Genomic DNA, 16,160 nt, shown 5'->3' on the forward strand with positions numbered 1-16,160 from the left:
GATGATCTCCATCTCCTGACCTCGTGATCCGCCCGCCTTAGCCTCCCAAGTACTGGGATTACAGGCATGAGCCACTGCGCCCAGCCGTCTATTTTATTTTATATTTTATTTTTGAGACGGAGTCTTCCTCTGTCGCCAGGCTGGAGTGCAGTGGAGCGATCTTGGCTCATTGGAACCTCCACCTCCCAGGTTCAAGCGATTCTCCTGCCTCAGCCTCCCAAGTAGCTGAGAGTACAGGCATGTGCCACCACACCCAGCTAATTTTTTTGTATTTTTAGTTGAGACGGGGTTTCACCTTGTTAGCCAGGATAGTCTCGATCTCCTGACCTAGTGATCTGTCTGCCTCAGCCTCCCAAAGTGCTGGGATTACAGGCATGAGCCACCGTGCCTGGCCATCATTTTTTTTTTTAAACCGAGTCTTGCTCTGTCACCCAGGTTGGAGTGTAACGGTGTAATCTCGGCTCACTGCAACCTCCGCCTCCCAGGTTCAAGCGATTCTCCTGCCTCAGCCTCCGGAGTAGCTGGAACTACAGGTGCATGCCACCATACCCAGCTAGTTTTTGTATTTTTAGTAGAGACAGGGTTTCACCATGTTGTCCAGAGAACTCCTGACCTCAAATGATTTGCCCGCCTTGGCCTCCCAAAGTGCTGGGATTACAGGCGTGAGCCACCTCGCCCAGCGTAAGCCCTCTTTGCTACTTCCACTCTTTCTGTAGGTGGCCCCACTACTAAGGTCCATGGCTTTAAATACCATCTTTCTATGTGTTAAGGCATAACTCCAGCCTTGACCTCTCATGAGCGCCATCCAACTCAGCATATCTGCTTGGATGTCTGAGTATTTCAGATTCAACATGGCCACAACTGAACTTTTTTTTTTTTTTTAAGCGGAGTTTTGCTCTTGTTGCCCAGGCTGGAGTGCAAAGGTGAGATCTTGGCTCACTGCAACTTCTGCCTCCAGGATTGAAGCGATTATCCTGCCTCACTCGCCTCCCGAGTAGATGGGATTACAGGCCCCACTACCTGTTTTTTTTTTTTTTTTGTATTTTTAGTAGAGACAGGGTGTTGCCATATTGGCCAGGCTGGTCTGCAAATCCTGACCTCAGGTGATCTGCCCGCCTCAGCCTCCCAAAGTGCTGGAATTACAGGTGTGAGTCACTGCGCACGGCCACATAACTGAGCTCTTGATTCCCACCTCAGCACCTTTTTTCCACTGTTCCCATCTCAATGGCACCTCCACTACCCATTTGCACATTCCAAAAGCTCAGGAACCATGGTGACTTCTCTTCCCATATCCAATACAACCAATCCTATCCTGAATTCCTCCACGTCGTACTACCTCCCCAGCTACCTAATTCCAGCCACCCCCTCTCCACAACCTCTAAATCAATCTTTCACTTTTCCCAGCAATCCATTCTCCACTCAGCAAAATGATGATAAAGCATGTCATATCAAGGCTCTGCCTCAATTTAATGGCTTCCCATTGTATTTAGAATCATCTCCAAGCTCTCAGAGACTACGGTTAGCTACAATCTGGCCCACCTTCTATTCCAGCCAAATTTCCTCACAGCACAAGGACATCTGTACCTGCTGTTTTCCAAGCACGAAACCCTCAGCCTCTGTATCTAGTGCTGTCACCTAATTTCAGGTTTTAGCTCCACTCTCACCATTTCAGTGAGGACCTAATCCCCATCCCATTCTATCACATAGCCTTTTTTTTTTTTTTGAGACAGGGTCTTGCTCTCTCACCCAGGCTGGAGTGCAGTGGTGTGATCTGGGCTCACTGCAACCTTCCACCTCCTGGGTTCAAGCGATTCTCCTGCCTCAGCTTCCTGAATAGCTGGGATTACAGGTGCCTGCCACCACGCCTGTCTAAGTTTTATATTTTTAGTAGAGACGGGTTTTGCCATGTTAGCCAGGCTGGTCTCCAACTCCTGACCTCAAGTGATCCACCTGCCTCAGCCTCCCACAGTGCTGGATTTACAGGCATGAGCCACTTCTCCCAGCCACACAGCCATGTTTTGAGCATATATCACTATCTAAAATTATTTTTTGTTTATACGTTTGTGTCGTCCTATAGAATGTAAGGGCACAAGATCAGGGACTTGCTCATTGAACTGGGTCTAACACACAGTACTTCCTCAACAAACACTCGTTAAGATACTAACATGGCAGAGTGGGGCCTTGTAAACAGTTTCAGGACCCTGTGCTTGTAGGAGCAACGTGGTGCCCTACAAGGAAGACAGGGAGGATGCAGGAGCACTGCCCAGAGATGGCGTCAGGCTGCAAGACTTCTTGAATAATTCACCACCATAACAACCCAGCCTCAGGAAGGGCTGGGGCATGGCCAGGACGAAACATTAGGTAGGAGGCGGTGGACACTGGGATTCCCACGGGGCAGCTTCTGGGCACTGGACATTCTCTAACCTGAGGCTCTCTAAAGAGGAAGGTCAGGAATCCCTCTGAGCTTCGGTGGGCTAGACTCGCTGTGGGATTTCAATCGCCCCCCGCCACCGCCGTCCACTAAAGGTGTGTTGGCGGGAAAGCGATGAGACGCATGCGTAGTTACCGCGTCCGGTACCCTCTCCCTTTCCAAATACGCTTGCGCCCCATCTGGGCTACGGTTGGTCAGCGAGAGTTGTCCGTCTTCAAGCGAACCAATGAGACTTGTGGGCAGGCTCTGAGTCCCGCCTCTGGACAAGTGACTGTCTCTTCTCTGAGTGAGACCCCGCCCGGCCTCCCCAGGGCTGCTTTTCTCCAGGCTGCGGGTGGTGGGGCTGCATCCTGGCTTCCGTCCCTATTGTGCTGGGCCCCAGTCTCCAGTCCCGCCCACGCGCTTTTGGAGGCTGCGGTGGGATTTTCTTTTGCCTGCGATTGGGGCTGCTGTTTCTCTTCGCCGACAGTAGGCGTTATAAATATTTCGCCCTTTGAATGTTAGCTTTCCCCTCCCAGCGTTCCACTTAGCCTTTTTCATCATTAGCATTATTATTATTATTATTATTTTTTTTTTTTTTTGAGACGGAGTCTCGCTCTGTCGCCCAGGCTGGAGTGCAGTGGCCAGATCTCAGCTCACTGCAAGCTCCGCCTCCCGGGTTCCCGCCATTCTCCTGCCTCAGCCTCCCGAGTAGCTGGGACCACAGGCGCCGCCACCTCGCCCGGCTAATTTTTTGTGTTTTTAGTAGAGACGGGGTTTCGCCGTGTTAGCCAGGATGGTCTCGATCTCCTGACCTCGTGATCCGCCCGTCTCGGCCTCCCAAAGTGCTGGGATTACAGGCTTGAGCCACCTTGCCCGGCCTCATTAGCATTATTTTTAATGGTAAGGATGGTCAAATTTTACTAATGAAGAGATCATAAAATCTTCAAGTCTTTGTATCCACTTGCTTTTTGAGGGGTGGAGTGGGAAAAAAGTTACATAATTCATGCATTCTTCGGACATGTGACAAACGTTCGCGGAGCGCGGCGATGAGCCCCGGGGTCGGGATGCGCACTGGGGCTGCACGTGGGAGCCAGGACGGACTGGACTGGTCCCTACCCAGCCCGCTGACGATTGGCAGGCCACTGCCTTTCATGAACTGGGCTCTGTAACTGCCATTAAGCCGTTTGTACAATTAATCACCACAGTGATAAGAGCGACAAAGGAGCTACTCGGGTGGCTGAGGCGGGAGGATCTTTTGAGCCCAGGAGTTCGAGATCGGGCTGGGGAATAGAGCAAGATCCTGTCTCAAAAAAAAAGGGGGGGCCGGGCACGGTGGCTCAAGCCTGTAATCCCAGCACTTTGGGAGGCCGAGACAGGCGGATCACGAGGTCAGGAGTTCGAGACCATCCTGGCTAACCCGGTGAAACCCCGTCTCTACTAAAAAATACAAAAAACTAGCCGGGTGAGGTGGCGGGCGCCTGTAGGCCTGTGGTCCCAGCTACTCGGGAGGCCGAGCCAGGAGAATGGCGTAAACCCGGGAGGCAGAGCTTGCAGTGAGCTAAGATCCGGCCACTGCACTCCAGCCTGGGCGACAGAGCCAGACTCCATCAAAAAAAAAAAAAAAAAAAAAGGGGGGGAGTAAAACTGACAAGATGTGAGGGCTATGCGTTTGTGTTAGAGATGTGTGGGGTGGGGAGGTGGCCGGGGGCGAGGTTGTTCTTAGAGAAAGTGACATCGGGGTAATTCTGAAAGAATAAGTGTTAACTAGGCTAAGCGGTGGGGAAGAGTGGTGTGTGCTGAAGGAAGGGAAGAAGAACCTGGCAAGTTCATGGCAGTCTGTAATTGGATGTTGGTCTCCCTCCACACTTGCCTCCTACAGTCTGATTTCTACACAGCACCCAAAGTGATCTCTTAAAAATACACATCTGATCTTGTCACTTCCCAGCACCAAGTCTACAGTGAATTTCCATCTTAGAACAAAATTCAGACTCCTTACCATGGCCACCAATAAGGAAGGAGACCACTACTGCTCCTGCTGCCCTCCTCCCGCCACCTTGCCTCGTTCAAAGACAGGAGAAAAGAGAGAGAAACAAAAGTAAGATAAATAGCCAGACAACCTTGGCACCACCACCTGGCCCTAGGAGTTAAACAAAGTAATAATAATAACATCAACCCCGGCCTAAAGTACTTATGTTATCTGTAAATTCCAGACACTGTATGAAAAAATCATTGTAAAACTTTTTGTTTTGTTAGCTGATGCATGTAGCCCCCAGTCACGTTTCCCATGCTTGCTCGGTTTATCACCACCCTTTCAAGTGGACCCCTTAAAGTTGTAAGCCTTTAAAAAGGCCAAGTATTTCTTTCTCGGGGAGCTCAGATCTTAAGACGCGAGTCTGCCCACACTCCCGGCCGAATAAAAAACCTCTTCCTTCTTTAATCCGGTGTCTGAGGAGTTTTGTCTGTGGCTCATCCTGCTACACCAAGACCCTACACAATCTGGCCTCCCAATTTCCTTCTCCAGGGTCACTTTTTACCACTATCCATCTCACTCACACTGCTCCAGAACTCTCTATGCTTTCATTTTATTTTTCTTTCTTTCTTTCTTTTTTTTTTTTTTGAGACGAAGTCTTGCTCTGTCTCCCAGGTGGTGTGATCTCCGCTTACTGCAACCCAGAGCAATGGGGTGATCTTGCCTCACTGGAGTCTCCGCCTTCCAGGTTCCAGCAGTTATGCCTCAGCCTCCTGAGTTCCTGAGTAGCAGGGATTACAGGTGTGTGCCATCAGGCCCAGCTAATTTTTGTATTTTTAGTATAGAGATGTATTTATTTATTTATTTTGAGATGGAGTCTCGCTCTGTCACCCAGGCTGGAGTGCAGTGGCGCGATCTCGGCTTACTGCAAGCTCCACCTCCCAGTTCATGCCATTCTCCTGCCTCAGCCTCCCAAGTTAGTGGAACTACAAGCGCCCGCCACCACGCCCGGCTAATTTTTTGTATTTTTAGTAGAGACGGGGTTTCACCATGTTAGCCAGGGTGGTCTCGATCTCCTGACCTTGTGATCCGCCCGCCGTGGCCTCCCAAAGTGCTGGCATTACAGGCGTGAACCACCACGCCCGGCCTTTAGTAGAGATTTCATAATGTTGTCCAGGCTGGTCTCGAACTCCTGACTTCAAATGATCTGCCCATCTCAACCTCCCAAAGTGCTGAGATTACAGGCAAGAGCCACCACACCTGGCTCAGTATTTGTTTTATTTTTGTTATATTTATTTATTTAGAGACAGGGTCTTGCTCTGTTGCTCAGGCTGGAGGGCTGTGGCAGGAACACAGCTCACTGCAGCCTCCACTACCTCAGCTCAAGCGATCTTCCCACCTCAGCTGAGACTACAGTTGTGCACCACCACGCCTCCCTAATTTTTTCGTTTTACCATGTTGGCCAGGTTTGTCTCGAACTCTTGGGCTCCTCTGTCCTCCTACTGAGAGACAGGACTAGCCGGATTTCCTAGGCTGACTAATCCCTAAGCCTAGTGGGGAAGGTGAGGGCATCCACCTTTAAACAGGGGGCTTGCAGCTTAGCCCACAACTGACCAATCAGAGAGCTCACTAAAATGTTAATTAGGCAAAAACAGGAGGTAAAGAAATAGCCAATCATCTATTGCCTGAGAGCACAGCAGGAGGGACAAGGATCAGGATATAAACCCAGGCATTCCAGCTGGCAGCGGCAACCCCCTTTGGGTTCCCTCCTGTTATATGGGAGTTCTGTTTTCATTCTATTTCACTCTTTTAAATCTTGCAACTGCACTCTTCTGGTCCGTGTTTTGTTATGGCTGGAGCTAAGCTTTCGCTCGCCATCCACCACTGCTGTTTGCCGCATTGCAGACCAGCCGCTGACTTCCATTCCTCTGGATCCAGCAGGGTGTCTGCTGTGCTCCTGATCCAGCGAGGCACCCATTGCCGCTCCCGATCAGGCTAAAGGCTTGCCATTGTTCCTCCTCAGCTAAGTGCCTGGGTTTGTCCTAATCGAGCTGAACACTAGTCACTGGGTTCCACTGTTCTCTTCTGTGACCCACGGCTTCTAATAGAGCTATAACACTCACTGCATGGCCCAAGATTCCATTCCTTGGAATCTGTGAAGCCAAGAACCCCAGGTCATAGAACACGGGCTTGCCACCATCTTGGAAGTAGCCCGCCGCCATTTTGGAAGTGGCCCACCACCATCTTGGGAGCTCTGGGAGCAAGGACCCCCTGGTAACAGTACCTTAGCCTCCCAAAGTGCTAGGATTATAGGCGTGAGCCACTGAGCCGAGTTCAGTATTTGAATCCATATTTCCTGTAGCTGCAACCAAAGTCCCTCTGTTAGGCCTCACTTCGACTATAATAATTGTGTTCAGGCTGGGCACACTGGCTCACGCCTGTAATCCCAGCACTTTGGGAGGCCGAGGCGGGTGAATCACCTAAGGTCAAATGTTTGAGACCAGCCTGACCAACACGGTGAAACCCTGACTCTACTAAAAATACAAAACATTCTCTGGACATAGTGGCAGGCACCTGTAATCCCAGCTACTTGGGAGGCTGAGGCAGGAGAATTGCTTGAACCTGGGAGGAGGAGGTTGCAGTGAGCGGAGATCTCGTCATTGCACTCCAGCCTGGGCTACAGAGCGAGACTCTGTCTCAATAATTAATTAATTAATTAATTGTGTTCAGAGTCAGCATCATTCTTCCTGAAGTTCACCACTCCTTTGCCAGGAACACTCCCTGAAACACTGACAAGCAGGACCTTGAATAGTGGGGTATGGTTGGTAACAACTCATTCATTCAACAGACATTGAGCACCTATTTTGTGCTTGTCTCTAAATGAAGAGCTGGTTGTATTATTTATTTTTTTAGGTGACGGGGCTTTCCCTATGTTGCCCAGGTTCGTCTCAAACTCCTGGGCTCAAGAGATCCTCTCGCCTCATGCTCTCAAATGGTTGAATATACAGTCTCCAGCGACCATGCCTGGCTGAATGAAGAGCTTTGAGATTTCAAAGAAACGGGAACCATGAAATTTGCTTTGCAACTGTTTACAACCTTCAAGGAAGACTGAAAAGGCATTCCTGAAGCATATGAGAGGCCGCCTGTATGACCTGATGACTCAGAACGCTTGGAATTTAGATTAGGACAGATATGAACTTAGGCTTCACTCTGTCACATATTTAACTTCTCTAAGTCTTAGTTTTCTTATCTGTAATGTAGAGTTGTCAGGCTAATGCATGTAACAAGCACTCATGAAAGATGGACTATTATCTTGCAAAAAATTAGAAGAGAGCATAAGAGGTACAAGGACCTTCCATCTGCAATGGGCTGTACAGTGAATGCTGTGGTTACTGTTGAAGCATTGGTAAATCACATGAATCCAATGGGAAGACCTAAGGTCACCCTAAGGTCAGACTCGGTGGCTCACGCCTGTAATTCCAGCACTTCGGGAAACCAAGGCAAGAAGATTGCTTGAGCTCAGGAGTTCGAGACCAGTCTAGGCAACCTGTTTCTACAAAAAGTTAGAAAATTAGCTTGGTGTGGTGGTGCGCACTTCTGGTCCCAGCTACTCAGGAGGCTAAGGTGGGAGGATCCCTTGAGCCCAGGTGGTCGAGGCTACAGTGAGCCAGGATCACACCATTGCATTCCAGCCTGGATGATAGTGTGAGGCCCTGTCTTAAAAAAGACAAAAACAAACCAAAAAAATCCACATCCTAGTGGGTAAGGGGCAGCAGAGGTCCCACCCAAGAGTGAAATCATTTTTGGTGTCAGTAATCAGAGAGCGTAATATACCCTCAGGCCAGAAACTAGAGCTGAGTGATGGCTCACGCCTATAATCCCAGCACCTTGGGAGGCGGAGGCAGGTGGATTGCTTGACCTCAGGAATTCGAGACCAGCCTGGGCAACATAGCAAGACCCCATCTCTAAAAAAAAATTCAAAAATTAGTTTGGCATGGTGGCATGTGCCTGTAGTCCCAGCTACTATGGAGGCTGAGGTGGGAGGATCAATTGAGCCTAAGAGGTCAAGGCTGCAGTGAACTGTGATTGTGCCAAGACCCTGTCTTTAAAATAAAATAATATAACATAACTAGAGCTGAAAAGACAGGTTCTAGGTTAACCGGTAGTAGTTGTTCATTCATTCATCTGTATAATAAGTACTTTTTTGAGCACCTACTCTGTGCTCAATGAGTATGTTCTGGAATGAACAAGTGTCTATTTGACTTGAACACCGACCATAGAAGTAACTAGCAGTGGAACTGGGAGGGGCACTCTCCATGGGACCTAAAGACCTAGGAGCCTGTGATATGATACCTGTCAGTGTGCAAGGGCTGGAGTTTGCTATCTGAGTCAGACCTACACTCCAGGACAGGTCTCGCTGGGATGGGATCAAAATTGCTGCTGGGTCAGCCGAACTATTTTTGTACTTCTGCTTTTCACTTATATTTATGTCTTCCCTAGGTATATAGCTGTCTTTTTTTGTTTGCTTGTTTTTCTGAGACAGAGTCTTGCTCTGTCACCCAGGCTGGAGTGCAGTGGCGTGATCTCGGCTCACTGCAACCTCTAACTCTGGGGTTCAAGCGATTATCCTGCCTCAGACTCCCGAGTAGCTAGGATTACAGGGGTCCACCACCATGCCTGGCTAATTTTTTGTATTTTTAGTAGAGATGGGGTTTAGTAGAGACAGGGTTTCACTGTGTTAGCCAGGATGGTCTCCATCTCCTGACCTTGTGATTTGCCCTCCTCAGCCTCCCAAAGTGCTGGGATTACAGGCATGAGCACCACGCCCGGCCACTGGAGACCCCTTTATACCAAAATATATATATATTTGTAAAGACAGAGTATCCCTGTGTTGCCCAGGCTGGTCTTGAACTCCTGACCTCAAGGGATCCTCTTGTCTCAACTTCTTAAAATGATGGGGTTACAGGCATGAGCCACCATACCAGGACTTAGCTAACTCTTTTTCAAGTGTTATACAAAGGGGACAGAGAAACGTCATTGTGGCCACCTAGTATGCCCCTATTGGCCACTGCAGTGAGGCCTAGGTGTTTGAGGAGAGGCACCTAGGGTAATGGCTCTCAGGCATACCCTAGGAGCATTTTGGAAATTTGTGGGGCATCTTTAATAGAGACAATGATTAGGAGGCACTTTGAGAATTTAGTGGATGGAACCCAGGAACGGTAGACATTCTGCAACGTGTAGTACATTCATGTACAAGGAAGAATTCACTCATTTCACCTAACAAATATAAAATCAAATATAAATCAGTAGGACTTTATTATAAAATATTGCAGAAAAGTTTCACAAGAATTTTTTGTAGAAAAAGCCCAATCAGGCAGGGCGCGGTGGCTCAAGCCTGTAATCCCAGCACTTTGGGAGGCTGAGACGGGCGGATCACGAGGTCAGGAGATCGAGACCATCCTGGCTGACACGGTGAAACCCCGTCTCTACTAAAAAATACAAAAAACTAGCCGGGCGAGGTGGCGGGCGCCTGTAGTCCAAGCTACTTGGGAGGCTGAGGCAGGAGAATGGCGTGAACCCGGGAGGCGGAGCTTGCAGTGAGCTGAGATCCGGCCACTGCACTCCAGCCTGGGTGGCAGAGCGAGACTCCGTCTCAAAAAAAAAAAAGAAAAAGCCCAATCAGGGCCGGGCATGGTGGTTCATGCCTGTAATCTCAGGACTTTGGGAGGCGAAGGCGGGTGGATCACCTGAGGTCAGGAGTTTGAGACAAACCTGGCCAACATGGTGAAACCCTGTCTTGACTAAAAATACAAAAATCAGGCCGGGCGCGGTGGCTCAAGCCTGTAATCCCAGCACTTTGGGAGGCCGAGACGGGCGGATCACGAGGTCAGGAGATCGAGACCATCCTGGCTAACACGGTGAAACCCCGTCTCTACTAAAAAATACAAAAAACTAGCCGGGCGAGGTGGCGGGCGCCTGTAGTCCCAGCTACTCGGGAGGCTGAGGCAGGAGAATGGCGTAAACCCGGGAGGCGGAGCTTGCAGTGAGCCGAGATCGCGCCACTGCACTCCAGCCTGGGTGACAGAGCGAGACTCCGTCTCCAAAAAAAAAAAAAAAAAAAAAAAATCAGCCAGGTGTGGTGGTGTGCGTCTGTAATCCCAGCTACTCCGGAGGCTGAGGCAGGAGAATTGCTTGAACCCGGGAGGCGGGGTTTATAGTGAGCCAAGATCACACCACTGCACTCCAGCCTGGGTGAAAGAGCAATACTCCATCAAAAGAAAAAAAGAGAGGAAGAGAGGAAGGAGGGAAGGAGGGAAAGAAAGAAAAAAGAGAAGAGGGGAAGGGGAGGGGAGGGAAGAGGAGAAAAGAAAGAAGGCAGGCAGGCAGGAAGAAAGAAAGAAATCCAGTTGAGATTGTTAAATTTGTTGTAATTTTGTTTTTGACACAATAAACATTAGTCCTTATTAAAACTAACTTTATGGGCGGGCATGGTGGCTCAAGCCTGTAATCCCAGCACTTTGGGAGGCCGAGATGGGCGGATCATGAGGTCAGGAGATCGAGACCATCCTGGCTAACACGGTGAAACCCCATCTCTACTAAAAAATACAAAAAAAAAGAGCCATCGAGGTGGCACGCGCCTGTAGTCCCAGCTACTCGGGAGGTTGAGGCAGGAGAATGGCCTAAACCTGGGAGGCAGAGCTTGCAGTGAGCTGAGATCCAGCCACTGCACTCCAGCCTGGGCGACAGAGGGGGCTCCATCTCAAAAAAAAAAAAACAAAGAAAACTAAGTTTATTTAGAAAATAAAATAGAGCTGGGCGCGGTGGCTCACGCCTGTAATCCCAGCACTTTGGGAGGCCGAGGCGGGCGGATCACAAGGTCAGGAGATTGAGACCATGGTGAAACCCCGTCTCTACTAAAAATACAAAAAATGAGCCGGGCGCGGTGGCGGGCGCCTGTAGTTCCAGCTACTCGGGAGGCTGAGGCAGGAGAATGGCGTGAACCCAGGAGGCGGAGCTTGCAGTGAGCCAGGATCACACCACTGCACTCCAGCTTGGGCGACAGAGCGAGACTCCGTCTCAAAAAAAAAAAAAAAAAAAGAAAAGAAAAGAAAATAGAATATCCTCAAGGACAAATCACATTGTACAGGAAATATGAAATGTGAAATAATATTCACCCTGGAATTTTTTTTTTTTTTTTTTTTGAAACAGACTGTTACTCTGTCTCCCAGGCTGGAGTGCAATGGCACAATCTCGGGTCACTGCAACCTCCGACTCCTGGGTTCAAGTGATTCTCGTACCTCAGCTTCCCGAGTAGCTGGGATTACAGGTGCGCACCACCACTCCCAGCTAATTTTTGTATTTTCATTTCAGATGGGATTTCGCCATGTTGGCCATTAACACCTGTCCTCAAGTTATTCACTGCCTCAGCCTCCCAAAGTGCTGGGATTATAGGCATGAGCTACTGTGCCCAGCCACCCTGGAAAAATTTTACAAAATGAAGTATAAAAAGAAGGAAAAGAGGGGTGGGCACGGTGCCTTGTGCCTGTAATCCCCGCACTTTGCAAAGTCGAGGCAGGAGATCCTTTGAGCTTAGGAGTTTGAGACCAATCTGCGCAACACAGCAAGACCCTGTCTCTACAAAAAATACAGACACTAGGCTGGGCGCGGTGGCTCACGCCTGTAATCCCAACACTTTGGGAGGCCAAGGCCTGCAGATCACGAGGTCAGGAGATGGAGACCATCCTGGCTAACACGGTGAAACCCCATCTCTACTAAAGATACAAAAAATTAGCCAGGCGTGGTGGCAGACGCCTGTAGTCCTAGCTACTTAGGTGGCTGAGGCAGGAGAATGGCGTGAACCCAGGAGGCGGAGCTTGCAGTGAGCTGAGATCCCGCCACTGCACTGCAGCCTGGGCAACAGAGCAAGACTCTGTTTCAAAAAAAAAAACAAAAAACAGGAATTAGCCAGGTGTGGTGGTGTGCGCCTGTAGTCCCAGTTACTCTGGAGGCTGAAGTGGGAGGACTGCTTGAGCCCAAGAGGCAGAGGTTGCACTGAGCCGAAATCAAGCCACTGCACCCCAGCCAGGGCGACATATAGAGACCCTGTCTCAAAAAAAAAAATTGGTCGGGCGCGGTGGCTCACACCTGTAATCCCAGCACTTGGGAGACAAAGGTAGGCAGATCATGAGGTCAGGAGTTCAAGACTAGCGTGACCAACATGGTGAAACCCCATCCCTACTAAAAATACAAAAATTAAGCCACTGGGTGTGGTGGCTCATGCCTGTAATCCCAGCACTTTGGGAGGCCGAGGCAGGCAGATCACGAAGTCAGGATATCGAGACCATACTGGCTAACACGGTGAAACCCCGTCTCTACTAAAAATACAAAAAATTAGCCAGGCATGGTGGCAGACGTCTGTAGTCCCAGCTACTCAGGAGGCTGAGGCAGGAGAATGGCGTGAACCCAGGAGGCAGAGCTTGCAGTGAGCTGAGATCCTGCCACTGCACTCCAGCCTGGGCAACAGAGCAAGACTCCGTCTCAAAAAAAAAAAAAAGGTTGCTCAGTACCTGGCCAAAACAGAAGAGGCTTACTCACTGTACACAGAGGGAAAGAGGAAGGAGACGGTTTAACTTCTAAACTCACTAAAGCAGGAAAGGCAAATGTGGAATGTGCTCAGGAAATATCTGTGAGATGAATGAATTTGAGGGAAGTAAGGTACTAGATAATTACCTGCCCTACCCAGAACAAATCCTGTGCAATGTTTCCTTGAAAAGCAGAAGTCAGGCTGGGCGCTGTGGCTCATGCCTGTAAATCCAGCCCTTTGGGAGGCCAAGGCGTGTGAATCACCTGAGGTCAGGAGGTTGAGACCAGCCTGGCTAACATGGTGAAGCCTCGTCTCAACTAAAAATACAAAAATTAGCCAGGCATGGTGGTGCGTGCCTGTAGTCCCAACTACTTGGAAGGCTGAGGCAGGAGAATTGCTTGAACCCAGGAGGCAGAGGTTGCAGTGAGCTGAGATCGGCCACTGCACTCCAGACTGGGTAACAGAGTGAGACTTCATCTCAAAAAAAAAAAAAAAAAAAAAGAAAAGCGGGAAGTCTGGAAGGGGTGGATACTGACATAGTGAAGCAACTAGTTCAGTTCTACAACTTGACAGCCACACCTGTGCCAGGCTGTCTACAAGGATATTTAGAATGAGTAAGACATTCCTTCAAGGAACTCCAGGAACACAGGCCTAACATATTGCAATGTTTAGTGTCAAGCAGTGCACTAGAGACACATTATCACACTCAAACCTCACAACAATTCCTGAGGTAGGAATTATCACTCCCCTTTTATAGATGAAACAGAGGCTTAGAGTGCTTGATTTATTGAAGGTCAAACAGCCAGTAAATCGTGTAGCCAGGATTCCAACCTTTCTGTCTCACTAAGACTGTACAAAAAAAGATACAAACAACAGACAAATAATTCCCAGGCACCTACCAAGTTGCCAGGCACTGTGTTTACCTCACTGACCCCTTTGAGGTTGTGGCATTGCCTCCATTTTCTACGCGAGGAAATAGGGTGAGAGCTGGGGTTAGTCTGGTTATGACTGTGTGTGCCATTCCCACTAAATCTCATTCGATGTGGTTCATGAGGCAAATGACATGGACAACTTCCTTCTCACGTCCACTGAGCATATGGCTTTTTACAACACTTCCTGGTTTCTGAATTACTTTACAAACCTCCCTGTCCTGTGAGGAAGGAAGAACGGTTATTACAATCTACATCTAGAAGCCAGTTGCCCTTTAGAGAGATGGCTGCAATTGCCTCACTGCCTGTGTCATGTGACTCTCCCAGGCCGTTAGTGATTAAATGAGGGATGCTGCAGAGGAGCCATGCTGACCACTTCCTCCCTCCTGTCCTGCCATCCCACTGTCGGTGTCCCACTCTCCTTGCGCCCTACACTTCACTGGCTAATAACTCCCCTCACTTTTTCCTATGTGAAGCCATCCTGGATAATTCCCCACCCAGGGATGGTCCCTTCTCATCTCAGAGAGCTCTCCATGCACACCTGTTACCTTTTCTGTTTTTACCTGTAAATAACTACGTGCCTGATTTCCATACCTCATACGCCTCTACAGGGCAAAGACTGTGTCTTTTGTTTATTTATTTATTTATTTATTTATTTTATTTATTTATTTTTTTTTTTGAGACGGAGTCTCGCTCTGTCGCCCAGGCTGGAGTGCAGTGGCGCGGTCTCCACTCACTGCAACCTCCGCCTCCCGGGTTCACGCCATTCTCCTGCCTCAGCCTCTCCAGCAACTGGGACTACAGGCACCCGCCACCGCGCCCGGCTAATTTTTTGTATTTTTAGTAGAGACGGGATTTCACCATGGTCTCGATCTCCTGACCCCGTGATCCGCCCGCCTCGGCCTCCCAAAGTGCTGGGATTACAGACGTGAGTCACTGCGCCCGGCCAAAGACTGTGTCTTTTTTGTTGTTGTTGTTGTCTTTTTTTTTTTTTTTTTTTTTTAAGACGGAGTCTTGTTTTGTCGCCAAGGCTGGAGTGCAGTGGCCTGATCTCGGCTCACTGCAAGCTCCGCCTCCCGGGTTCACGCCATTCTCCTGCCTCAGCCTCCGAGTAGCTGGGACTACAGGCGCCCACCACCACGCCCGGCTAATTTTTTGTATTTTTAGTAGAGACGGGGTTTCACTGTGTTAGCCAGGATGGTCTCAATCTCCTGACCTCGTGATCCGCCCGCCTCGGCCTCCCAAAGTGCTGGGATTACAGGCGTGAGCCACCATGCCCGGCCTGAGACTGTCTTAAACATCATGATAGCCTTAGCATTTTGTGTAGTGAAGGTTTTGTTTTGTTTGTTTGTTTGTTTTTTTTTTTTTTTTTTTTTTTTTTTTTTTTTTTTTTTTGAGACGGAGTCTCACGCTGTTGCCCAGGCTGGAGTGCAGTGGCGCGATCTCGGCTCACTGCAAGCTCCGCCTCCCGGGTTCCCGCCATTCTCCTGCCTCAGCCTCCTGAGTAGCTGGGACTACAGGCGCCCGCCACCGCGCCCGGCTAATTTTTTTTGTATTTTTAGTAGAGACGGGGTTTCACTGTGGTCTCGATCTCCTGACCTTGTGATCCGCCCGCCTCGGCCTCCCAAAGTGCTGGGATTACAGGCTTGAGCCACCGCGCCCGGCCTTGTTTTTGTTTTTTAGTATCAGCTTTATTTGTATCATTTTGAAATTTTTATCAAAACTCAGTGTGCTTGCTGTGGTTCCCATCCTCTGGGATTTAGGAACCTTTACCCCATTCTCCATCCAAATCTGTCTTCTGTGTTCTAGGCTCTTCCTAAAGTTGTCATTCACACATACCTCCCAGAATTTTTTTTTTTTTTTTTTTTTTTTTGAGACGGAGTCTCACTCTATCGCCCAGGCTGGAGTGCAGTGGCTGGATCTCGGCTCACTGCAAGCTCTGCCTCCCGGGTTTACGCCATTCTCCTGCCTCAGCCTCCCGAGTAGCTGGGACTACAGGTGCCTGCCACCTCGCCCCGTTAATTTTTTGTATTTTTTAGTAGAGACAGGGTTTCACCGTGTTAGCCAGGATGGTCTCAATCTCCTGACCTCGTGATCCGCCCGTCTCGGCCTCCCAAATTGTTGGGATTACAGGCTTGAACCACGGCGCCCGGTCACCCTCCAGAATTTTAAAGGGTGTATAATCTGTAACAACTCAGAGGAACCCAATTGCCCTTTAGAAATATGCCTGCAATTCCCTCACTTCCTGTGTCATGTGACTCTCCC

This window comes from Macaca mulatta, chromosome 1, assembly GCF_049350105.2.
Source record: "Macaca mulatta isolate MMU2019108-1 chromosome 1, T2T-MMU8v2.0, whole genome shotgun sequence".
In the NCBI taxonomy this organism is placed as follows: domain Eukaryota; kingdom Metazoa; phylum Chordata; class Mammalia; order Primates; family Cercopithecidae; genus Macaca; species Macaca mulatta.